The sequence below is a fragment of the Callorhinus ursinus genome, unplaced genomic scaffold (assembly GCF_003265705.2).
Source record: "Callorhinus ursinus isolate GAN/ISIS: 27379988/994484 unplaced genomic scaffold, GSC_fseal_2.0 scaffold2, whole genome shotgun sequence".
NCBI classification, from domain to species: Eukaryota; Metazoa; Chordata; class Mammalia; order Carnivora; family Otariidae; genus Callorhinus; species Callorhinus ursinus.
The window spans coordinates 85,728,488-85,756,235 of NW_027397064.1; the positions used below are offsets into that span (position 1 = coordinate 85,728,488).

Here is a 27,748-nt window from a genome sequence, read left to right on the forward strand (position 1 = left end):
ATTCATTATCTCTATTTCAATTCTAAATTATAATTTGCCAGGTAGAGTATTTTTGTTTGTAAAATTTTCCCCTTCAGAAGTGCTCAACATCACTCAGCATCAGGGAAATACAAATCAAAACCTCAATGAGATACCACCTCACACCAGTCAGAATGGCTAAAATTCACAAGTCAGGAAATGACAGATTTTGGCAAGGATGCAGAGAAAGGGGAACCCTCCTGCACTGTTGGTAGGAATGCAAGCCAGTGCAGCCACTCTGGAAAACAGTATGGAGGTTCCTCAAAAAGTTGAAAATAAAGCTACCCTATGACCCAACAATTGTACTACTGGGCATTTACCCCAAAGATACAAATGTAGTGATCTGAAGAGGCACATGCACCCCAATGTTTATAGCAGCAGTGTCCACAATAGTCAAACTATGGAAAGAGCCTAGATGTCCATAAACAGATGAATGGATAAAGAAGAGGTGGTATATATATACAATGGAATATTATGCAGCCATCAAAAAAAAAGAAATCTTGCCATTTACAATGATGTGGATGGAACTAGAGGGTATTATGCTAAACGAAATAAGTCAATCAGAGAAAGACAAATATCATATGATCTCACGATATGAGGAATTTGAGAAACAAGACATAGGATCATAGAGGAAGGGAAGGAAAAATGAAACAAGACGAAACCAGAGAGGGAGACAAACCATAAGATACTCTTAATCTCAGGAAACAAATTGAGGGTTGCTGAAGTGGAGGGGGTTGGGAGAGATGAGGTGGCTGGGTGATGGACATTGGGGAGGGTATGTGTTGTGGTAAGTGCTGTGTATTGTGTGAGACTGATGAATCACAGACCTGTACCCCTGAAACAAATAATACATTATATGTTAATAATAAAAAATTAAAAAATAAAAATAAATAAAAAATATTCCCTTTCAGCACTTTAAATATATCCTACCACTCCTTTCAGCCTGCAAAGTTTCTGCTGAAAACCGAACTGATAGTCTTATGGTCTTTTCTTTGTTATGTGACTATTTGCTCTTCTCTTGCTGCCTTTAACATTTTATATTTATCTTTACCTTTGGCCATTTTAATTATGATATGTATTGGTATGGACCTCTTTGGGTTCATCTTGTTTGGGACGCTATGCTTCCTTGACCTAGATGTCTGTTTCCTCCCCAGTCTAGTGAATTTTCAGGTTTCTGGCTCTTTTTCTCTTTCTTCTCCTTCTGAGGCTCTATAATGCAAATTTTAGTATGTGTGATGTTATCCCAGAGGTCCCTTAGACGAGTATCCTCTCCCTTCTCCTTATTCTTTCTTTTTATTCTTTTGTTTTTCTCTTTTTGCTGTTCTGATTGGGAAATTTCCACTATTCTGTCTTCCAGATTATTGATCCATTCTTTTGTAACATCTAATCTATTGATTTCCCTCTAGTGTATTTTTTAAATTTCTGTTATTGTATTCATCTCTGATTGGTTTGTTTATTTATTTATTTATGTTATTATGTCATTAGTTTTTGATATAGTGTTCAATGATTCATTATTTGTGTATAACACCCAGTGTTCATTACAACACATGCCCTCCTTAATACCCATCACCCGGCTCTTTCTTATATTTTTGACACTTTGTTGAAATTCTCATGGTATTCCTCCATTCTTCTCCTGAGTTTGGTAAGCATCTTTATGACCATTACTTTAAACTTTTTATCAGGTAAATTAATTATCTCTGTTTTATTAGTGTTTTAATTTTTGTTTTTGTTTTTTTCTGTTATTTCATCTTCTTTTTCATCTGAAACATATTCATTTGTCTCCTTATTTTGTTTGACTTTCTGTTTTTATTTCTATGAATTAGGTAGAACAACTACCTCTTCTAGTTTTGAAGAAGTGGTCTTGTGCAAGAGCGTACCCCGTGTATACTATGTGTCCCTGGATGCTTTGGCAGACCAGATGGAGGTGGATTGGACATGGGATGGGAAAATCCCAAGGCATGTTATGCTGGGACTGCCCTGGGTAGATGTCTAGAGGTGGAACAAGCGTGGAACAAGCATGGGCCAGGGGTGTCCCATGGAAAGCTGCACTGGGGTTGCCTTCATAGGATGGAGTGGTCAAAGGCCAATGGGGGAATCCCATCAGTGATATCCCTTCATACTTAAGGTCATCAAACCAGAAATGAGGTTCTCATTATTACTTTGTTTCTGTCTCTCCTACTGTTCTCTGTGTGGTCCCTCTATCATTAGTTGTCCAAAAGCTGTTCAATCAGTCCTCAGTTCTTCTTCAAGAGGAATTGCTTTATATGTAGGTGTAGATTTGGTGTGTCTATGGGGGGAGTTAAGTTCAGGGTCTTCCTATACCACTAAATTGGACCTACTCCTATTTTAATTATTGATAATAAATAATGTCCTGATTTTACAAGAGATCTTGAACATTAGTTAAAACTTGAGAATCCACTACAGAACTAGAAAGACAAGACTGCACTTTATTCATTAAAATGCTAGAGTAAACTCTAGGGTAATAGTTAGCAAGCCAACACAGTTCAGATGACATTTATTTTGGGAAACCAGTGTTAAACACTGCATGGATAGTAGTGTTTTTGTTTTTGTTTTTGTTTTTTCCCTTTTTGTGTACTTTGCACATTTACTCTCTTGAACTTAGATATGTGCATTTTAGGCAGGGTTATGGGCAGTGGGCTTATACACAGAAAAACATAATCTGCAAAGGGAGATGAATTGAGTAAATATGAAGAGAGAAGCAGAAGTGAAAGACAAAGGGCCTCACACAGACTGATAGAGTGGCTTCCCAAGTTCGGCCACTTTCCTTGATACTCGAACTTCCTTTTACTAAATTCCACAGTTTTATTTACTTCAGTATTTACAGACTTCTGTTCCTTTCACCTCAATTAAACCTTAATTAGGATATAATTTCCTCCCCAAAATGATCAAGCTAAATTTTCTGTTAACTTCTGGTAAAATACATGTCATTTGAATATCATGCAAAATCACTTGACATTTAATTCTACAATTTTTTTTGTATTTTATTGATTTGATTAGTTAAGAATGCCAATAGAAAATAGTGTGTGTAAATTGTAAAGGGTAGATATTTCTGAATCATAAGTGAAAACTAATGGAGTAGTATTTTTCAGTAGAAATTGAATTTTTAAAGGTCTGATTGTTTTTAATTGTTTAAGGAAGCAGAAACCATCGGGCAGAAACAGCCAGAGTTGCTGCCAATTCAACAGTCTGGCTCTTTCTCATTTTACCCAACTCACTTGGAATACCCAAGAAGTGTTCTCACATGTCTCTATACTAATTTTTCTTTGTATGGTGAAAAAGCCAATCTCCTAGATATGAGAGTGAATGCTAATCTACTGTGCCAAAAACAACACCATCATCTGTCAACCCTGCTGAGACTTCCCAAATAAGCTCAGAGGTCATAGTTTAGAAAGTGTATCAGTAACCCAAATACAAATTCACTAGTTCAGGGAGAGTAAAACAAATTCTAATCCAATCCAGATAGTCATTAATATATGAATTCTTTTGGAAGAGAATAGCGTACAGTTCTGTTGTTGCTGTTGTGGTTGTTTTAATTTTGGGATGGAAGCAGTTCTAAATATCCTAATAATCAATCAGAAGAATGAGAAATGATATATAAGCTACCTAATAGTGACTGGCAAAAAAAATATGAAAAAAGTTCAGATCCATATCCTGTTGGCAGAGTGTGACATCAGTGTTTCTGTCTAAATATATAGAACAGAAAGAATTAACTCTGGGGAGAACCAAAGCATCTCAGGATCTAAGCTGAGCCTGTGAAGCCTATGGTAGAATGGACTCTGCATTGGGTTTTAAAAGACATTATATTGGGGTGCCTGTGTGGCTCAGTTGGCTAAGCGTCCAACTCTTGATTTCAGCTCAGGTCTTGATGTCAGCATCATGAGTTCAAGCTCCATTTTGGGCTCCACAGTGGGCATGGAGCCTACTTAAAAAAAAAAAAAAAGACATTGTATTACTTTTAATGTGAGTATTCAAAGGGAAAGTTTGGTCTCAGGAGATGAACAATAACATTGGTTCTATGAAACTGCAAATGCATTTCATAGAGTCATACTGAAGTAATCGTCACAATTCAGCCAGAAAACTATAGAGGAAATGGATTCAACCAGTAAGCTACTTAATTTACTTATACATACTAATTGAATAAACCACTTTGATGATTATCAAATGAAAAATAATAGATGTAAAATGGTAGTGGCATTATAATTCTAACATGTAAAAAAGCAATGCACTAAAAAAAAAAAATGAAGATGTTAATAGTGTTATTAGAGTGATAGCATCCTGAGGTTTGTGTGTGTGTATGTGGGGGGGTAGGATTTACTGTTTTATAACTTCTGAAATATCTATACCATTACTAATAGTGAAAATATATTCTTAAATTTTAAAAGTTTAAAATAAAAATCACTTGAGTATTTCATCTTTATTCACATTATTCCTTCCTTCTTCACTTTTGTGTACCATCAGTGAAATAATAAAATATTTTACATCTTTTATATTGAGGGGAATGTAGTAATGATAGCAATAAATGTTTCTTTAGCCATTTATTTTAAAGTAAAAAAAGTTTTGCAAATGGTAATGATTTTTGCTCTTGGCTAATTTCATAGACAAATAGCCAACCAAACAAATAAAAAAAAAAAAAACTCTTGAAAATAATTCATATGTTAAATAAGCTATTTATATGTTAATGTACACACGTATATGAAACATTTACTTTTTTAAACATATTTGTTGGTAAGTGCTGGAGAGTATTACTACATTTTTACAATATTACTGTAACAGTAGGGGTATTTTTGAGTATTTATTTAATCAAGCAGCAATTTTGTCATGAACTTTGAAATCGGAATAATCAAATCAATAACTGTAAGCATGATCTTCTTACATTCTTGTCAAATGTATACTGGTTATTTTGCCTTGTTCTTCTAGTTAGGCCCTTTATTGATTCATTGGTTAAAATGAGCTTTTGTGACTTACTTTTTAATCATTGTTCAATCATACTGTCATTCTTAAATTATTTAAATATGGATTTATTGCATATTTTATTCAAATTTACATATAAATGCAACACATAATATTTATATTCTGAAAGTTAAAACTAGTCAGATCACCTTTTTTTGTTTGTTTTTAGATTGTTAATACCTAAGCTGCTGACTTGGGTCAGGGTAAATAACTGTAGAATAATAATTTGTGCAGTAATAAAGATTCTTTGCATGAAACATAATAAGAAAATAAAATATTGGAAATGTCCTATATAAACCAGATTATCTTTGTTTCCACCATCGTTTCTGATCCCCTAAAAAAATCAAACCCTCAAATAATTCACTAACTAAATACACACACACACACACACACACACACACACACACACACATATAAGTGGAAAAACAAAAACAAAATGACGTGAATGTACTTGCACCTCTAAGTGAAATGTGCAAGTGATGATTGAAAAAAAAACAACAGGTGAAAATCACTTTCCAGCTTCTCTCTGCTAGCCTCAGGTTATTGTTTCCAGACAGAAATTTTATCAAGCATTCAGGTAGATCTATTCTTTCATTGTCATTGCAAAGAAGTTTTGTTGGTATATTTTTATGAGACTAGAATAAGGATATGGGCCCAAACAGGGACTTAATTATTTCATATACTTCAGAAAACTTAAATTGAATGTCATTTTTCTGCAAAATCTACCTTTCACATATAAGTAATTTTCATTCTTATTTTATTTGAAAAACAGCCCTGCAATTTCTTATTCCTGTAATTTTCAAAGCAAATCAGGTTCATTGAAACCTACTGCAAGGTTATTCCAAGGGCTAATGACATAGAAATATATAGTGAATAAAATGAACTGAGAAGTTCACATAATGTTTTGTGATGTTCATGACTTTATACTGACTCCTGGCCTGTAGAACACTTATAGCAAGACTTATCGTCAAACATAGTATTTTTTTTTTAAGATTTTATTTATTTGACAGAGAGAGACAACACAAGCAGGGGGAGTGAGAGAGTAAGAAGTAGGCTTCCCACCGAACAGGGAGCCCAACACGGGGCTCGATCCCAGGACCCTGGGATCATGACCTGAGCTGAAGGCATGTGCTTAACAACTGAGCCACCCAGGCGCCCCTATTGCCAAACATAGTATTAATGAGATCAATGCTGTGCTCAAATTGAAGGAATGAAAAAGATGGGATCTTTTAAGTACTTCATATCACTAAAAATCACAAAAATACAATATATAAAACATGCCTTCCAATTATTTTTAATTTCACTTACTCAGATTGCCTTTCAGAATTGAATGGATATAGCAATGAAGATTCAGAACGTCCAGTCTTTTAGCGTCAGGGGTCTGAAAGATTAAAACTGCTCAAACGTTAGGTGTCATTGAAATAGGTATTTAATAAGATGAAGGCTTGTAATGGATAACTCCATCAAATTTAGAGTCTGGTGCTGCTTAAACTTTAATGTATCATCAACTTATCTGACAACAATTGTGCTACTAGTGTTCTGTAAATGTTATGTCTTTTGATTGGACCATATTTTTTTTATTTTATTTTAAAATAGAGGCAATATGTCTGAGTCACTGATACTGAGACATATAGTCAACGTAAATACCTTTTTATTTTATTTAGTGTTCTATCCTCAAAGATTGAAAAGCACTTTCACATTTATAACTAAAATATGTGTGTATATTAACGTAGGCAGTATTTTATAGACAGTGAAAAGGATAACCAAAATAATGAGGGCAGTAACATATTAAATATAATTTAGATTTAGATCATCAGTGTTGGTTTCAAAACATAGATTGTTCCACGACGTAAGAAGCTGCAAATTTTGGAAAAAAAAATTAATCTACTATAAGCTTTCTTATTTTAAATTTACTATAAACATAATGAATTCTAAGTACCTCTATAAAGACAGCAGTTGGGAGGTTTTTTGTTACCTCTGACATTGCCAAGTTATAAGCATTTTGCTTTATTTAAATAGCTGTTTGTATATCTAAGAACATTTTGACCATAGAAACAAGGATAAGTAACCTCTCACTGGAAAGGATAGGCTAGAATATTTTGGGGACTGTTGGCGGTGGTGGTCACTATTTTGCAATTTTTGAAGTTAGACATCCATGAAAATCTTGATTCAGCAGCTTATATATTCCCACTTCTTCCAATGGCTGTTGCTGCAGCCCTAAGCCTGCTGTGGAAATTGATTATTATTGTTTCTAGTTAACTGCTCTATCCATGTGTGCATCAGCTGTAGAAGATATCTGCCCCAAACAAAAATCTCTGGCTGTTCCCTGGTGAGAGGGCAATTATAAACAGCTGCTTTCCAGATAGGTATAGCATTGTCATGTGCATCAGCCAGTGCCAATGTGGCATGGTGCAGCGTGCAGTACCACAGAGGCAATTGTCTGGCAGGAGGTAGGGATGAGGGAGAGGAGTCATTAGGAAAAAAAGAAAAAGTGAATAGGACAGTAAAATTAAAACATCCCTCTTCTCCTCTTAACCTTTTGCCACCCTGTGTTTTCTCCTTCCAACTTCCCTTTTTTTTCACTTTATAAAAAGAAAATAGTCTAGAATGTGATGGGTAATATCATTTTCCTCTATAGACTTTTTTTTTGCCATAACAAATTTAATTCAGTTATCAAGGAACATAATTCTTTCTCTTCTTTTTTAATATCTTTAACATCAAGTCTTGTAGGTAAGGAGTTAGTAGAACACTTCCAACTTAATTCTTCACAGATATTTTGTGCTTTCAGGAATCCCACAAATGATAGAAATTGGTTTGGTATACTGAGAAGCAGGGAGATTTTCAAACAGGAAACACAGCAAGAAAAAAGTAAAAGAGAGCCATAGCAAGATTATATAATTTTTCAGAAGTCATTCATTCATTCAAAAATATTTACATACTATCTTACTATGTCACATAAGCACTTTTAAGTATAGCAGTAAACATAGCAAAATCCCTGTCTTTGGAAATTTTATGTTCTGGTGATATGATGTCTATCCTTAACAACCAAGGTAGAAACTTAAAGATTATAGAGATTACTCTCAATCGGGGAAAACTCAGAAAGTCTTCAGTGAAGAGAATAATATTTTATGTGGACCTTAAAAAGTGGAAATTGTTTGTAAATGCAGAAATAAGGAAAGAGCCTAACTGGGAGGGAGAATATCAGAAACAATCGTATAAAAGGTATAGGAGTTCATAAACCCTATTCTAGGCAAAGATCACTTAATCCTAAACATACAGTTAGTGACAAGAGGTAATGCAAGATGAAATTTGAAAGATTCTAATAGTAAGATATATTAGTTGCATATTATAATTAACCCTTTAAAGTAGATTAATTATTATTTCCAAAAGATCTATCTGGCAGAACTAAAAACAAAACAACAAAAACCAAAACCTCATTTTTAATAAGCAAGTACTAAAGAGATAAATGTTTAAAGTCAATTCCTTTAACATTTTTTTTAGAGGGTGGAGGGAGTGGGAGAGAGAGAATCTTAAGCAGGCTCCATGCACAGCGTGGACCTCGATGCATGGCTCCATTTCACTACCCTGAGATCATGAGCTGAGCTGAAATCAAGAGTCTGTCGCTTAACCAACTGAGCCACCCCGGCGCCCTTCCCTTTAAACATTTTAAAATAAATTTCCAATAGTGATGTTAGTAAAATGATAGGAAAGGAAGTTCTAACCCTTGTCCCCCTAAAGAAATATTCATTTAACAATGATACGTGGACCAAAATATCTTTATGAGAACTCCGGAATCCAGTTAAGAAACTGTAATATCCCAGATGGGCACAAAGTCAAGAAAAGCTGCATTAAAACAGGTAAGAACAATTTTACTTTACCTGCATCAGCCTCTCCCCCAAGCCAGCACAGCTTAGTGGTGGGAGCAAACAACCCAGCTCACAATTTCTTCCTTAGGAAAGAGTATGAATCCAGCAGTGCAGCTTTTTAAAGCATTTCCCAAGTGACTGTTTTTTGTCTTTCCTCATTCAGAGTGCTGATAAAACTGGCATAATTTGGATGCCTGGGGGTGTTGAAAACAAAGAAGAGTTTGGGTTGGCTTGCTGTAGGTAGCACAACTGGGCACAATCAGGAGAAAGAGCACAACTAGAGACTTCTCCTGCAGAAGAGGGAGAGGAATGGAGCATGCATCCAGTGTTCTTACTTCTGAGAAGGCTGCCCAAATGACTGATACCCGTACTGCCTGACTTGGGATGCTGACAGGGGAGCTGACATATTTTGGATGCCTGGTGGCCACTGAGAACAAGGGAGGGAAGGGTGGCTTGCTGCTAGAGAACCAGAGAACTTGTAGTTCCATACACAGACATTAGAAGAAATAAGAGATTATGAGCTCCTAAAAAAGAAACCAGAAAGCCATTCCAATATAGAAATTGCAGTCATAGGTGAAGCCATAAGTTCCCCCCCAACCAAAAAATGTTTCAGAGGCCCCAGTATCTCTAGCTGGGCTGATTACTAAGTTCTTTCCCTGTATGAAGCCAGTCTGTAAAGAATGGGAATGGTGGGTGTTTTTTTGTTCAAATATGCAGATACCAACAAAAACTTATAGAACACACAAGCAAGGAAACATGACCCAATCAAAGGAAGAAAATAAGACCCCAGAAAACTATTGTAAGGAAACAGAAATATAGGAATACCTGACAGTTCAAAATAATTATCATAAAGATGCACAATGAGCTCAAGAATTCAATAAATTAACAAAATGAGAATATCAACAGAGATAAAAAAATTAAAAGAACCAAAGAAATTTTGGAACAGGGTATAATTACTGCACATACACGCACACACGCACACACACACAATTGGAGAGGTTCAACAGCAGAATTTTCAATCAGGAGAAAGACTCTGTGAACTTGAGAACAATTGTTTTGAAATCCTCCAGTCAGCAGAACAACAAGAAAGACTGAAGAAATCCCAAAGGACTTTATATGATACTATCAAGTGGATCAATAAACGCATTAAGGGAGTTTGAGAAGGAAAAGAATAGAGAAAGTGGTAGAAAGTTTACTTGAAATGTAATAGCTAAAAATTTCCAAAATCTGGAGATAGAAATAGACATCTAGATCCAGAAAGTCAACTGTACTCCAGTAAGTTAAACCCAAAGAAATCCATACTGAGACACATTATAATCAAATTGGCAAGTTGAAAACAATGAGAGGATTTTGGAAAATAGCAAGAGAGGAGCAATTTTTCATTTGTAAGGGAACTCCTGTAAAACTATCAGTGGATTTCTCAGCAGAAACCTGGCAGGCTGGGAGTACGATGATATATTGAGAGAGATAGGGAGGGAGAAAAGGGAGCGGGAAGCTAAGAGGAAGGAACTACACCCAACAAAACTATCCTTTAAAAATGAAGAAGGGGAACCTCGGGTAAGCCACTGACTCTTGACTTTGGCTCAGGTCATGATCTCAGGGTGGTGAGACTGAACCCTGCTTTGGGCTCTGCATTAGATGTGGAGCCTGCTTAAGATTCTCTCTCTCCCTCTTCCCCCTGCCGGTCCCCTTGACTGCTTGTGCTGTCTTTCTCTTTCTAAAAAAAAAAAAGGAGAAATAAAGATTTTCCTGATAAACAAAAGCTGATGGAGTTCATTATCATTAGATCTGCCTTATCAGAAATGCCAACGGGAGTCCTTAGAATTGAAGCAAAGGGGGAACTAAGCAGCAAAATGAAAGCATATGAAAGTATAATGTTCACTGATCAAAGCACACAAATGTATGAAGTAAATTTAGACAGAACTGAAAGGAGAAACAAACAGTAACATGATAGTAGATCTCAATACCTCACTTTCAATAATGGATAGATCATTTAGACAGAAGATCAGTATGGACTTGAACAACACTATAGACAAAATGGATTTAATAGACATTTATAGAACTTTCTACCCAACAGCAGAAAAAATAACAACACATTCTTCTCAAGTGCACACAATTCTTCAGGATAGATTATGTGTTAGGTCACAAAACATGTCTTAAAAAATTTAAGATTGAAATCATACAGGTATATTTTCTGATCACATGGAACAAAACTGTAAATTAATGATAGCAAGAAAACTGAAAAATACACATATATGTAGAAGTTAAACAACACACACTTTTTTTTCTTCTTTCTTTTATTTTTCAAAGTAGGGGGTTTTCTTTTTTTAAAAGTAGGGCTTTTTTTTTTTTTTTTTTTTTTTTAGTGTGGGGCTTGAGCCCATGACCCTGTGATCAAGACCTGACCTGAAATCAAGAGTTGGACACTTAACTGACTGAGCCACCCCAGCTCCCCTAAACAATGTACTTTCAACAAATGAACCAAAGAAGAAATCCCTAAAAAACCAGAAAGTGTCTTGAGATAAAAAACAAAACATACCAAAATGTATATGATGCAGAAAAAGCAGTATGAAGAGAGAAGTAGAAAGTGATAAATGCCTACAATAAAAAAAGGAGAAAGACCTCAAATAATCTAACTTTGTACCTCAAGGACCTAGAAATAGAAGAACAAACTAATCCCAAAGTAGCAGAAAGAAGGAAATAATTAGAAGCTGAGCAGGATAATAGAAAAACAGTAGAAAAAATAGCAAAACTAGGAGTTCATTTTTTGAGATCAACAAAATTGATAAATCTTTAGCTAGATTAAGTAAAAACATAAAGACTCAAAACATTACAACTGGGGCACCTGGGTGGCTCAGTCAGTTAAGCATCTGCCTTTGGCTCGGGTCATGATCCTAGGGTCCTGGGATTGAGCCCCACATCGGGCTCTCTGCTTGGCAGGGAGCCTGTTTCTCCCTCTGCCCCTCACCCCACTTGTGCGCTCTCTCACTTTCTCTGTCTTTCTCTCAAATAAATAAATAAAATGTTAAAAAAAATTACAACTGATTCCACAGAAATTAAAAGAATCATTAAGAGACTACTAAAAATAATTATATGCCAGCAAATTGTGTAACCTAGAAGAAATGGATAAATTCATAGAAAATAAATCTACCAAGATTGAATCATGAGGAAATAGTAAATCTGAACAGACCTAAAACTAAGTCATATGCTACAACACAGATAAACCTTGAATACATTCTAGTAAATGAAATAAGCCAAATGCAGAAGGACAAATACTGTGTGATTCCACTTATATAAGTTATCTCTAGCTCAGTGAAACTCCTAGAAACAGAAAGTAGAAATGTGATTGCCTGGGGGTAAAGAGAGTGTGACAGTGGAGAGTTGCTGTGCAATGGTATAGAATTTCAGTCATACAAGGTGAAAAAGTTTAAGAGATTTGCTGTACAACATTGTGCTTATAGCCAACACTGTACTAGACACTTAAAAGTTTAATAGGGTAGATTTCCTGTTATGTGTTTTTCACCTCCCCCCACACACAGAGTAAATCAATCTCACAATCTTTCTAATATTTATAAATATACCTGCATAAGAATTTTTTTAACATGCAAATTAAACTCCAGAGTTTGCCAGTATTTTCCCCTTATATTTAATAAGACTTCAAAGTAAACTTAGGTAACAATCTATTAACCAAACTTCCGTTGAGACTGAAAATAAGGAATAGGCAAATTTATTTTTGACCAAAATACTAGTGTTACTCTTTATAAAGAGAATTAGAAAGTTAGATAGACTCTTGTAATTATTATATCATGGCCTTCTGACTTCTTCCCCAGTGGAAACTTTTCATATTCACACTTTGCTGAGAATCCCATTGCAGAAAACAAGTTTTAGTGTTCTTGTCCTTGAAGGACAGGCTGGGGAAAGGGTCAAGGCTATATGTAAAAATCCTTTTCTTCTTTACCTGCCCCAAAGATTCCTCAGAGCAGTATTTAAAAAGTTACTGATGGTCACGTAAAGATAAAAATAATAAAAGTAATTATCAAATATTGAGAATTTGCTATGCACTGTTTTATGCCAAGCAGTTTACATGTCTTGCCTAAATTATCACAGTAACCTTATAAGGGAGAGACTATTATTTTTGTTGTGTTATAGATGAAAAACAGTATCATTAAGTAAATGGCCAAAGATCACTTACCTCATGAGTGGCAGAACCAAAACTGACCTCAGGCAGTTTCATATAGTCTAGAGCCTATAATCTTTACTGCTTTATTGCGGGGCAGAAAGCCTCATCTGGTAAGTAAAGCTCCACACCTGAATTTTCTGTACTAAATATTGTTTCCATTGCATGTATTGATCAGATGGATTGGAAAATTGCCAAATTTTCACTTTGTTCTGGAGCTCATAGACATTTCACTTAAAAAGCAGTGGTAGGTTATAATCATCACTTCAGTATTAGGTCATATTCAAAAGACAGATGGTGGTCTGGAGATTAATTTAAACCACAATTTCTATATATTTTTAAGGGTTTTTTGTCTTTCTGTGTTGCTTTTATATTTGTTAAAGTCAACTACCTCTGATTTAAGTGTTCTGAGTTTTAAATACAAGATCTGGATAACATTAGTACCCTGACATGCACCTTTAGCACGTGTCCTCTTTCTTGGCAATCACATATGCTCTTTTCTTAGCTCAGGCTGCTATAACAAATTACGGTGGACTGGGTGTGACTTAAAGAGCAAACATTTATTTCTCACAGTTTTGGAGGCTGGTTGTGTTCTGGTTAAGGTTTGCATATGGCTGTCTTCTTGCTGTATGCTCACAGGACTGAGAGAGAGAGAGAGAGAGAGTGGAAGCAAGCTGTCCTGTGATTGTTCTTCTAAAATCACTAATCCCATCCTGAGGCTGTACCCCATGACCTAATTACCTCCCAAAGGCCCTACTTCCTAATACCATTCCAATGGTTGTTAGGGTTTCAACATAAGAATTTTGGGGTGGAACAAAAATAAACATGGAGTCCATACAGCTATTTTCTGAAGTAGGAAGAAAGAAGTGATTGAGGGGAGAGAACTCCTCACAAGTAATGTCTAATACGAAAGCAGAGCTGAAATGTATTTGTGGTAAGTTTCATCTGCAACTGTTTGGCCTCCTATGACACTTATTCATGAAATGATACATTTCTGAGACTTAAAAAGAAAGGCTAGGACTGAACTTTCCTGAGTAAATAGAGTGAGCCATATGAGAAGAAATAAAATAAAACTAAATTTTGTTTTAAAATAATGTTCAAAGTACTCCATCACGCTCTGGGAGACAATCAACTGTTATTAATACCATCATTATAGATCTTTGAAAAGTATATTTCATTTGGGGCTATCTGAGCATAATAGTATATGTATTTAGGATGACCATTATCACTTCTTAATGTAGAATTTTAGATGAGCTATTCTCTTGAAGGAATATGAATGACAGAACAGTCTATTTTTATGGGAAATCAGGTGCAATGTGGGAGAAATCAAACGAAGGGTGTATGTTAGGAATAAATCTAGATGGGGTGGGAAGGTACACAGCCAAGAAGGGTTGGGAGAAAGAACATCACGATAAGGGAATAAACTTCATTTATGCCAGACTTGTCAAAACAAATTACTTAAAGGCCCAGCTGTGTGCATACTCACTGATTCAAGTGCTGTGTAGATCATTTCGGATTCTTTGGTTGCAAACCATGAAAACAAGTTTTGGTTATAAACAATAATATGTGGAGGAATATCAGATGACTACTCAGGAAAGCTGGATATTAAGGGTTGTAACACAAAGAGCATAGAAACCACAGTAGTTACGGGCATCTGGAATGCAGAAAATACTTCATCATTTATTTTCCTTTAGTTCCTGATCAAGAATTTAAAGCCCCTGAGGAGGGAACTTCATTTACTTGGCTTGGATAACATGTCTGCACCACCATGGCAAGGGATGTTAGAGGGAGGAAGGTATTTGATTTACAATTCACCTAAGAACGAGGACAATGAGGAAGGAGCTCCCAAATTTGGATTTTATTAAGCATGGAAGGGGGATGCTGGGGAGACCAAAAATCAAATATTCACTTCACAGTGTCTTTCACAACCAAAGTGAAGCCTTCTAGTAATAGCATGTGAGCACATCACTATCCACTCCATCTTTTGTTAAGAGTTCAGTAAGAAAAACAGTATAGGGGGAAATGTTTTAGTTTTGATCTTATATTAGTTTTCTATTGCACTGTAACAAATTATAACAAACTTCATGGTTTAGAACATTACAAATTTATTACCTTACAGTTTTGTAAGTCAGGAATCCAACGCAGTCTCCCATTGAAGGTGGTGATAGGTCTGCATTCCTTTCTGGAGGCTCTAGGGTAGAATCCATTTTCTTGTTTTTCCCAGCATATAGAGAACTCCCATATTGCTTGGCTGATGACCTCATTCTTCCATCTTCAAAACTATCAAGATTCATCTCTCTGACCATTATTCCATAGTCATATCTCCCTCTAGCTAGGTAAGGTCCTTCACTTTTAAGGCCTTCCCGGATTATCTCCACATCTCAAGGTCTTTAACCTTAATCACAATTTCAAAGTCCTTTTTGCTTTATAAGGTAAGTTATTCACCAGTTCCCGGGATTAGGACATATACATCTTTCGGGAGCTGTTATCCCATCTACCACAGACACTATGTTATGATTGGAAAGGTATACATTTGGGGGATTCAGGATTTATAATCAATACCCACATGGATTTTCCTTTTTCTTTTTGATTACTCTCTTTTTTTTATCATTTTTTATATCTCCCCCTAAATTTTTAGGAAAACTCTAGGAGAGTGGAATGAATAAAATCCTACTGGAAATATGTTGTACATAAGAAAAGTATACTTTAAAAAATTACACAAACGTGCAAGAAATAACTTTTCTTGATTACTCTTCTAGCTGTGTTGAGTACAATGCTTACACAAGGTCTTTGTAAAACATAATGCTTGATTATGACAGTGACATAATTGAGAGAAAATATTTAACTCCCCTCTATGTGTTAATTGGAGCCAAAGGGGCTCCATGACTAGGGGCTTCTGCTTAGGAAAGTTACTTTTGTATTTATCAGGAATGATTCTTTGCGGAAAATAAATTATTGCATAAGCCTTTTCGGAACCAAAGAGAAACTGCAGGTGGGAAAAGAGCTCATTTGTATGAATTCTCTTTCCTGCTGTGGAACCCCAGTGTGGAAATCTGATTAACTTAAGAAAATGACTTCAGCAGGGCTTTAAGCTATAAAGGTTCTTTCAGATGAAGAGGTCAGTCTGCCCTGGAATTAAAAGTCATAGTCTTGGGCTGGGTAAGGACTTGTACTATTTAATAGCCAAAGCTGATAGTTTTTACACTTTCCAAATAGTTGCCTGTTGTGGCAATACTGCTTGGTGTTGGCTAATTAACAGTAGGTGATTTGGGATTGTTAATTTTGCACAACAGAAAGTAATTTTAAAAACAATGTAATGGTTCTTTTCATATCTCAAGACAATCTGGAATGTGATGAAGTAGTTTATAGAAAACACATTGAAGATCTTGTTCTATTTATATTCTAGTTGAAAATCAAATTCTCTGCATAAAAAAAGTATTTTAAAAATTCTTATCACAGCATTCTGTTTATGCTTTTAACGAATCAATATGTCCTAGCACTCTTTTGCTCAGCTTACATTTTTTCCCCTTGATATATTTAGAGTAATGTTTTGATCAGCTATGCTTTATATTCCATTATTTTTCTTGTCTCTGATAATAATCAATTTTTGACACTGGAAGTCAGATGAAAGCCAGCTAAATTTGTGGGATCAACTGCCTTAGCAACACAGACTACACATCCACACACTTGTGTGTGCCCACGTCCTTGTGCACTGTACTCTCAGAACAGCTATCAGTGCTCAAAAGTGGCTGAAGTTTCATATTCCATCTCTTCCAGCAAGTTTGACATCTGCAAATGTATCAATTTAAATTCTGTTTTCACACTAATTCTCATATATTATTACTCAATGCCATACCTGTTTCAAGGGGATGAAAAGGTAAACAGTTATTTTAAGTTTCTTTTAAGAACCTTGACATTTTCTGTTCTTCTCCCTGAGAAGTGTCTCTTCACCCTTCTCAAGTTTATATGAAATATAAAGAACAAACACTGGGGATATTTACACCTGACGCTCTATTCCCAGAGTAAGAACAGATGTTACATTCAGTTCTTTGAATTTTTAGTTTACCTTTAACTGTTCTGTGGCTTCATTATTTCTCAATTATATTATAGGCTAGAAATACCAAGACCTAACTAGCCCTTAGTCCAAATGCCTCATTTGAACCATGAGGATTAAATGTTAATCTCTTGTTGTCTGTACTTTATCTTCCGTTTTCTTGTCCCAGAGTCAGTGATTTATAAGAGCATTAAAATAAATCTGTCCTCAGATAGGAAAGCTAAAACTATATAGATCTACAAAATTCAAATAAAGTAAAAAAATTCAGTAAAAATGTCAAAAAATCATTAATGTTTAAATATTCTTTAAAAGGGGAAATATGCATAGTTAAGAGAATTTTAAAAATGTGTAAAGAAAAGGCATTTTTTTGGTACTTGTGGAACAATACTCTAGTTGAAGTAACATTATCACTTCAATATAAGTTAAGGTAATGGAAAGTTGTCAGAGGAGTGAAATTCTGAAAAGTATTGCTAAATCACAATGATTTAATTTGAGAAATAAGAGTCAAAATGCTTATTATTAGGGTCTTTTATGTTAAAATTCAGGGACAGTATTCTGTTTTGGCTACATATAATCTTATTATAAACAAAAACACAACATAGGGCATAATTTTTAAAGTAAGATTCAATCAAAAATGCTATTGCTTGCAGTTACCCATAATGAACATGTTATGTTGTTGAATATCCTTCCAGATGCAGAAATAGATATACATAGCTGTGATTTTACACACATACTGGTGTCTGAGGAGAATTGCAAAAGTTTGCATAAATTGCATTAAACTATGTGTGATGTTCTGTAACCTAGTATTTTGCTCAATTTGTTGATGATATTTTCATGTTGGTATAGATCCATCATCTTTTTAAATAGGTATATAATATTCCATTGTATGAGAAATTCATGGTTTATTCAACATATTCTTTACTGCTGAATATTTAGGTTGTCTTAATCTTTTCTCTTATAAATGTTACAGTGAAAATCCTTGTAAATACATCATTATTTTTTTTAATCCAATGGTTTCTACAGCACTATGTACTAAAATGGAGACAGTATTAAAAAAAATTATAGAACTAAAAAATGAACTTAGTTTATCATGTTGCAGTTTGGGTTAAACTACATGAGGAATTTTCTTGAATTTTGGAAGCCATGTAATTTTGTTTTGAATCTGAAATAAAATGCCCATATTATCATAGATTGGTATTGAATGATCTATAAGTCTTGCTTATACATCGCCCCCTGCCGCCAGGGAGTATACATTTCACTACCTTTGGCTTTCCTCTAAATTCAAATTCTCCTACAACAAACTCAGTACAGCCATCTAATCTCTATTCGTGATATGCAACCATGTCCCCTTGCTTTTTCCTACCAAACACTCTATCAAAGTTACTGCGTGGCTGAATCTTTTTTTTATTCTGCTAAAATATTACTTCTTCAGAGACACTATCCCTGACCATCCAATTTAGTAATTGCATTTCTCTCTCACATAATTATTTTTTAACCACATCATCTTCCTTTTTCTTTATGGCCTTTACTATTGTCTAAAATTACATTATTCATTTGTTTACATTGTTGACTTGTAAAATATAAGTTTCATAAGAGTAGCATATTGTCTCTCTTTTTCACTACTATATCCATAAATAATGGATATACATCTGTGTATTTTGTACATAGTAGATGTGCCATATTTTTTCTTGAATGAATGAATACTTTGCAGGAGTGAGCTATGGACCAGGGTTTATACCCTATAGAAGGAGAGGGGAAAAGAACTGACCCTTATTGAACATCTTTTATAGAACTTGTCTTATAATATATCTGTCATACTGGTTTATATTCTCCATTATCCTAATGACCAAGTGGATGAAAAGAAAAGATTATGTAAATGGACACATAGCTCTGATAAATAACAAAGCCAAGATTCAAACCCAAATATATTTGTATGGAAAATGCTGCATTCTTTCCATTATGTAAAAAGCCACCTAATTAACTAGCTAACATATTTTCTTGAAATGGGTGAGGGCTACTGCATTATTTTTTATTTAGTATTATGAATCACTTGAATGATAGAGATCATTATACTATATTTGTATTGAGGAAATTAAATCTTTGAAAGATTGGTAACTCTTTCAAGACCATGAGGCTATACATGGAAGCCTGATTTAGATCAGTCCAACCTTAAAACTCTGTATTTCACTGGATGCCATGTAGAGAAATTTGTTGTAATAGTGCTTGCTTCAGTCTAGCTTCATTTATACTGCTATATATACTTAAGAAAAAAGGAAGTCTATGTCTTTGATCGAATACCTTGTCTGATGCAAACGTAAATCTCATGGAAATGTATAGAATTTTAATATATTAGTATTCTGGGGAATAATAAATATATTTTGATATGCTATTTATATGTAAAATGACAAAATGAAAGAGGAAAAAGGGAGCAGACGGTATGAAGATTATATTAAAGGACTTTGAAAGTGAAATAAACCAATTTTCAATAGAGCAAGCCATTAGAAAGGAATAGAACAAAATGACTAAATTTATTTTGAGGATCCACTTATCAATAAAAAGAACTTGTGATAGATATGAAAAAGCGATTTATTTTTTTTTACACCCTGTTTTGTTACCTCATTGACCATTTCTAGAGACGATTCTTTAGTGGGGATAATGAACATGGACCTGGCTTACTTGACTCATGACTCCTTTTTAAGAAGATATTTCTAGAACCATGGATGTCTAAAAAATCCTAAAATGTTATTGGTCCCAACTCTTTGCATTTCAGATTAGAAACATATGGCCCAGATAGTTTAAAAGGAATCACCTAAGTTTATGCAGATGTTAAAAAAATAAAACTGGCTATGAAGGTTTCACCTGAATCCCAGGCTTATCTTCTTTCTGGATGCAGAATATGTGACTGATTGATGGAAGTTGTGTTCTGCTATTAGCCTGAAATTACCTTCAAAAAACTCTTAAGATATGTTTCCAAAGTGGCTTTCAGAATTACACGATATGAAGTTTCTCTAGATATTAAGTGGGAAAAATTTAGTGTTTTAGTCATTATCTATATTTTAGCTTTTCATTTTATGTTTTTTTTGTTTTGTTTTGTTTTTTTAGCACCAGGATCATAGATAGAAAAGTCAAGATGAACAAATTTTTCAGGTACTTCACTGAGTTTGATTAAATGCCTCTTACTATTTATATTTCATTGAAAAGTATCAAACTATTAAAGTTAATGTGATGCTGTTTTCAATATCACAATGTATAAAATTTCTTTAGAACCAAGGCTACCAACCAAACAAAAGGAAATTTTCTATTTATTAATAATCCAAAAAGAATATGCTTTCCATGGGAAAATCTGAAGCAAAAGATTTCATTTCAAATTATCCCTGGAAAATCAATTTTGTTGAATTTTGTGGGAAAGATGTATTGGAAATGTGATCCTCTTTGTAAAAGGCTTCTCTTAAAATGCCTTATTTAACCATGACTTGATTCTAGTCCATGAATTTCAAATGCAAGATTATTGTACAATCACTTTCTCTGAGAAGATCCATCATCTGGTAAGTTGATTTTAAAAGCTTACAGCAAATTCAAATATGGGAACACATACTTAATACAAGATATTGCATCCATTCACCAGAGACACATAGAATATATGTGTCTAAGATATAATATAGACATGAACATTAAACCTACCCATTGTGGAAGAGTGAGTTGATTTCAAGCAAATTTAATATGACAACCTTAACATGACAACTAATTTCTGCTACTATAATGCTTTGGAAGCTATGTATTAACATTTTAGTAAGTATCTCTAATATATCGTGTGTGTGTGTGTGTGTGTGTGTGTGCATTTGTTTGTATAATATCTGAATTTGGGATTGAATAAGTTAACTTTCATTGAATTAACTACTGCATAATTTTTTACATGGAAATACAATAATTCTTATATTCTGCCCACAAGGTCTAATTATACCTTACTTAGTTATACCTAGGGTGATCTATTTTCCCATTTGCCTAGATGAACTCCAGTTTGTTCCTGTTACCCCAGAGTGATGTTAAGAGCTTTCTTTCATTCTTAGAAGTTCCTTGGTTTGGATAATAAATTTTATGATCATAATATTTATAAACCTATTATCATTTTATATATTCCTATACTGCAAAATTATAAAAATAACATCTCTTATTAGTCAAATAATAAAGCCAACTGATTTATTTTGATGTAAGATCTTCTACATAGTGATGAGTAGTAAACACTTTGTGCCTCAGTTTTCTTATTTGTAAAATGAAAATCATAATACCTTTTTCGTTACAGGGATCAAATTAGTTTGTTATAAGTATTTACTGGAAGAAGGCTTACAAAAGAATTAAGCCTCTTTCTTCTCTGTCCATTCTTCTACCCATATACTATATTTGACAAAACTTCTAAATACTCATTTTTCATAAGAAATAAATATATACAAATTGTACTCTACTAACGGGAAAAGCTATACAGAGAAAAGAATATAAAGATTGGCAAAAAAGAATATTAGAATTATCCATTCCTAATACTTTTGAAATGGTCATGTATCACTAACATGTTATATTAACTTACAATAGGGAAATTAAGTACTGCTTTTATCTAGAATTCTATTTTCTTGTTACACCAAAATTAACAAGACTAAATTCTTACCATGTTCTGGACTTTTATACTGATAATATTCTTCTTTATCTCCCCTACTCATTTGTAGTATTGTACCAGTAAAAATGATAAGGAAATTAATTCTTCTCATAAAGAAAGCTTTATGGGAATATCTGTACAGTTTCTTTTCTTATATGTGTGATCAAGAGGAGTCATGTTTTCTTGATCATTTTGGCTCCTCCTTAAACGATAACCCTCTTTTATTTGTACCCAGACTATGAAATTCAAATATGTATCTTATTTGACTGCTAAAGATATTGTACCAACCATTTAAATAACTATTTTTCTTTTGTATTTTTGTACCTAATGTTATAAATTATGCAGTTGTTACTAAATTAATACCATTTTATAATGATGCCAATCATTCCAAGCAATAATAGTTTGTTTTTTATGTATTGTTAGCCAAGTGATACTCCCTAGACCATTCTAACTGGTCTATAACGCAATATTTTCCAAAGCACTGAGAACTATTATTTTTGGGGGGATTGCAGTTTAGGCGGGGGTGTATAAACAAAAGGGATCTACTGGATAATTCTACTGCTATGATCAAGTATGGACCAATTTTCTTTTAGGACCTGACCAATACAAAATAATGTCTCTCCTTCTTCAGATTTTTAAAATGGTCTACAAAAATACCTATGGGAGGGGTGCAGAAAAGAAGTTCTCTGTTTTAATCAAGGCTCTGTCCAAAATGAAAATGAGAAATGGTTTCCATTTGTTAACAGGTTTTATGTTAACCTAATTACTTGTGTTTCATTCTTCTTAGAAGCAATCAAATATACTGACCCTAAAGAAGAATCATGTGAATTTCATCCTGATAAGCCCGTGGTGCCAGTACCAATATAGCTATCGGAACTGATAATTTATTCAATCCTCTTTCAAGTTACGCTATTCTGTGTTCAACTCTACATAGTTTTTCCACTAGAATGTCAGAATTAACTCATTATCACATCGATGCTCTCAAACCTACATTTGAGAAAAAGAAAATTTAGCTCTGTCACACAAAACATTACTCCAGAACTAAAATACAAAAACAAATGCATATGTTAGCATTCTCAGAACTTGCTATTAGTCTTTCTTTCCTCTTCTACTTCTCTTCCTACTTTCTTTTTAGTATTATTATTCTGAGAATTAACTGCAACTTCAGTAAAATGCCTTGCAGTACACATACCAGCTGAAAATCAAGGAAGGTAAAACTGATTTTGCTTAGTGTAACTGCTACCACCCTCATCACATCAAAGAAACATATGAAAGATTGTTAAAATTTCTAACCAGTTTTGGGGCTCCTGGGTGGCTCAGATGGTTGAGCGTCTGCCTTCGGCTCAGGTCATGATCCCAGGGTCCTGGGATCGAGTCCCACATCGGGCTCCCTGATAGGCAGGAAGCCTGCTTCTCCCTCTGCCTCTGCCTCTCTCTCTCTCTCTGACTCTCATGAATAAATAAATAAAACATTAAAAAATAAAAGCAAGTCTCCTATTTAAAAAAAAAATTCTAACCAGTTTCTTTGTTCAGAAAACTAGCCTCAGGCTTACAATGTTGTGTGCTATTGATTGGAGCTTTGAACAATTAATCACTAATATGTTTGAGATGAAAAGGGATTGGATAATTGTATTGACAAGTAATTTACTGTACTTTTATCTTAACGTCTTATGACAATGATTTAGACACATCTGGAAACTTTCTAAGTTTCCTTTTTATACAGCATCTGCACTGTGTAGATTACCTGACGGATTTGGAGATCCAGGAAAAAGAATGCAAAAGAGCAAGAATATCTTCTATTTCCTTGGAAGGATTATGAAACAGATTATATTCTCAAGATGATGGGAGTGATTTTTAGGATTTAATCAGAAGTAGGGCAGCATGACTGTGATTACCCCAGCAGAGCAATTTGCAGAGATATTTAAAGTCTATGTGTACAGAAATGTGGGATGAAACAAAGCCACACTCAAAAAATTCTTTGAGAGGCCTGAATTAGCCATATCATAAAAGCTCTTTACTTAAGCACTCCAAATTTAAAATAGATTTTTATAGCAAATTGTGGAGTCAGGGATTTTGAAAGAATCTGTAGTTAGTATCATAATAGATTATAAGCTCCTGGAAAATTTTAAAGTCAAATGTAACTCACTGTCTCATTGAAGTAAGCATCAATTAATTCTAGTGTTTCATAAACCACTAAACAATTGTTTTGAACCCTAGCTAAAATCCCAAACTCCATTTATATATTAATAAAGCTTCTGAGAAGGATGCAAGTTGATTTTAGTCCTCAAGTAAAATTCAACTTCACATAGATTAAAAGACCAGATTTTCACATTCCTAAAATAATTAAAATTACATTTCCTTACCAAGAGAGTCTTCCATAAAACTTAAAGGGTTGAATTAAACAGGGAGGAATGAATCACAGTGATTTTTTTTTAGTTTTGCAATTTTTAGATGTCCCTTTTAAAGAAACACAGAATAGAGACTGATAATTTATCCTAAATATTGTAAGCAACTAAGTCTTCTAAAGCGTATAATAAATAAATACTATAGGGATCACATTAGTTTACTGATAAATCTGTTTCCCAACTAGACTGAAGTGTTGTAACAGGGTCTTGATGGTGGGCCTTAATACATTATATTTTATATTCAATTCTATAGGGCTCAGATATTAGTTCATACTGTAGTAGCCTGAATCTCAGGAAATGAAGTCACCCATCTCTTTTTCAATGTCTTCATTCCAAGAATCAGCTAGCAATATCCTCCTTTCCTGCCCATCTCAACCCATAATTTAGATGACTAATGGGAAGTCAAGTGGGGAAAAATGGTTGGATATGAGTAAAAAGAGAAAGGAGGAGTTCTTATCCAAACCTCATAAAAAGTCACTATTTCCAATATCTTGATATGAATGGAAGCATTCTTCTAAAGATTTAGATTTTCTGTAATGAAATAGATCATTTTGAAATGTCTCAGTAAATCCTCCAGATTTAGGCTCATAATCCATTCAGAAAAGTCTGAACAATCTTTCTGAAACAATTACAATGATATTAACACCTTTACAATGTTTTAGAATTTGCAAATTTCTTGATCATATCTATAATCTTATTATTCTTTAACAGACACATGGTAGTTCAGGAAATAATAAAGTACACAGATAGATACAACTTTGATTCACCTAGTTTTCAGTTTCATTGTAAAATTTTCTATGGAGTTACCCTGACATATTTACATTAGACACTATTAAAATAATGCATTGAATGTTTATTGGGAAACTTTGGACACTAATATTTCTTGATTGGCCTATCTACTTTATTTTATATTTAATTATTTCCATCCTTTTGAGAAACATTTTCAGCCAAGCACATTATAGTATATAGTTTGAAGTTCACATTCATTTTACAGATTTGATTTGGTTATACCAACACTTGCGTGAAAGGACCATTCTAATATTAATTAATGGACTACTCTGAAATGGGAGGGGAAAATAGCTCCTGGTTCAAAACAGAACCAAAAAATTACAGTCTAAGCTAAAACTTATGGGTGCAAACTTAATCTGGTTGAAAGCCAGAAAAAAAAAAAATAAGCCCTCTGATTCTGATTCAATCTGACATATAGTCCCAGCTTAAAAAAAAAAAAAAGGTTACAGTAGGGTGAAACATCCTATATTGATCATTTATTATCCACAGCTGCTCACCATTTATTGACAAGACAATTGACTTCCTATACCTTCTCAAAAAGTTAAACTACAAAAGGAAGGATACATCCAAATACACATACGCACGTGTGCACACAGACACATGTGCACACACATATGTGATGATAGAGTTTACATAGTTTTAAATTTAAAAGATTGTTTAGATCAGAAAAATTTATTGTAAGTCATTTGATAGCTTGAATGTGTGGTCTAGAGTAGCAGAGAATGGACAACAGAGCAAAAATACAACTGGAAGTCCTCCAGCAAAGCAGAGAATACTTGAAAAAAATAAGTCTGCAGTCCTTATAACATATGCTAGTACCAGGTATTTTTCTCCACTGTCTGAAAATATGAAAAAGAAATTCATTATGAGTTACAAAAAATATCTCCAAAGCCAAGGGTGTTGCCAAGTTGATACTTAAGTGAACAAATACATATTTTTGAAATCTAAGATTGTGTTTCTTGTCAGAAAAGAGGAGAAAATAATGATGACAGTCTGAGAATGATTTCCAGTGTCTAAGATGTGGAGTATGATCTGATGATGCATGCATTGCTAGCAGAAGTGAATGCATGAATGCAATGTAACACTGGCAGGCATGCTGGCTACAGACATTGACCATCTGCTCAACACAGAACTCCAAAAGATCATCATGTCTTGTGATGGACAGACATGATGTTTTCAGTATTCTGACCAACCTAGTAAAGCAAGGTAGTTAATGGTCAATAAAAATAATAAAAAGTCAAGATGCTTTAGTACTACCTAACATAATATCATATATAGAGGATTTGTTCTATTCCATAACCATGTTTGTAGGATAGCAATAGCATTAACAATAACCATCATTCTTGATAGTGATAGCGGCGCTTGTGATAGTTTTTTTCTTCTAAGTGTGCTATAGCCAATTATATAATAATAATAGCCAGTTATATAATATAATATATAACAATATATAATATAATTAATATACATGGTTATTGTATTCTATATAATTCTATATATAATGCAACATATAACAATAGCCAGTTATATAGTAATTGCAAGCAGGTAATTGCGACTACTCTCAGATGTATTATCTAAAAGCATCTCAGTAGGAATTAAAAGGGTGACTATAGATCAGGGCTTTAATGTTAGTAAGGGGATGTTTTGTCACCTTTTATGGGATTGCCTGATAGGTCACAAAATCCTGCAAAACATTGTGCATTTGTAAATCTAATTGCTAATTTTCAAAAAGGTGATTCCAATAAAGCATTTTCTCCAAATTCAAGTTGGATGAACAAAAGTACAGAGATAAAAGAACGAGTGTTGAAAAGGAAACAGGTCTGTCTGGAGTGAAGTATTTATGTTGGAATAGTGCCATGTAAGCCTTGATTGACAGTTAAACATGGACTGTATTATGGAAGGCGTATATACTAGGCAATAGAATTTGGCCTTGATACCATGAAACCGGGGTGGGGGGCATTGCAATATTTATATGCAAATGAGTGATACAATTAAATACTTTGATATGACTGTGAGAAGTTTCATTTAAATCATGGAGATATTGAAACGGTTATATTCAAACAAAAAATGATAATGCTTTTTTTAATAAAAGGACCATATTAAGGAATTCAGCTTTATCTAGAAAAAACAAAGTGGGGCTCTTTAGTATCACTATAATGAATCACTGCAATATTTAGAGCCAGATTTGGCTCAGGTGTTATGTCTATCTAAGATAATGTCATGTTTCAAAAATAATTATGGACAACATTCTTCCAATTTGAAAAGCCATGTTTAGGTCTTTTGGCAGTTGAGCAATCTAAGGAGAGAATAGAATGTGGATTTCAAAAATGTCTCTACTTGAATCTAAGCTCTGTCATTTCTAACTTTATAGTCTTAAGTAAGTTATATAGCTTAACTCTGAGGCTCAGTTTTCTCATCATTTAATTCATGAAAATAATGCTTATACCATAACTTGATGTGAGGATTAAAAAATGTAATGTAGGTAGAATGCCTAGCAGTCTCTCACACATATCAGGCCCTCAGTCAATGGTAGCTTTCTTATTACTGTGTTATAACTACAACCATATGGCAGTTATTCTTGTGTTTGGTATATCATCTTTGGCACTAGAGCACTGGGCATTCTGAAGTCAGACAGATCTGTTTTGTTTTTGTTTTGTTTTGTTTTGTTTTCCTAGCTCTGCAACCTACTAGTGGTTGTAGGTTTAAATAAGCCACTCAACTTCTTTAGGCATCCATGTTTTTTTGAAATCTGCAAATGAGGGCAATGCTAATGCCTATTTCACAGAACTGAGCTGAGGATTAAATGAGAAAATGTCTTTAAAGCAC

At 34.0% G+C, this 27,748-nt stretch overlaps 1 protein-coding gene across 1 annotated transcript in view; it reads left to right on the plus strand.

Moving 5' to 3' along the window:
• The window catches only part of LRP1B (LDL receptor related protein 1B), a 1,894,461-nt gene that overhangs the window by 718,131 nt on the left and 1,148,582 nt on the right, over positions 1-27,748 (plus strand). The window lies entirely within an intron of this gene.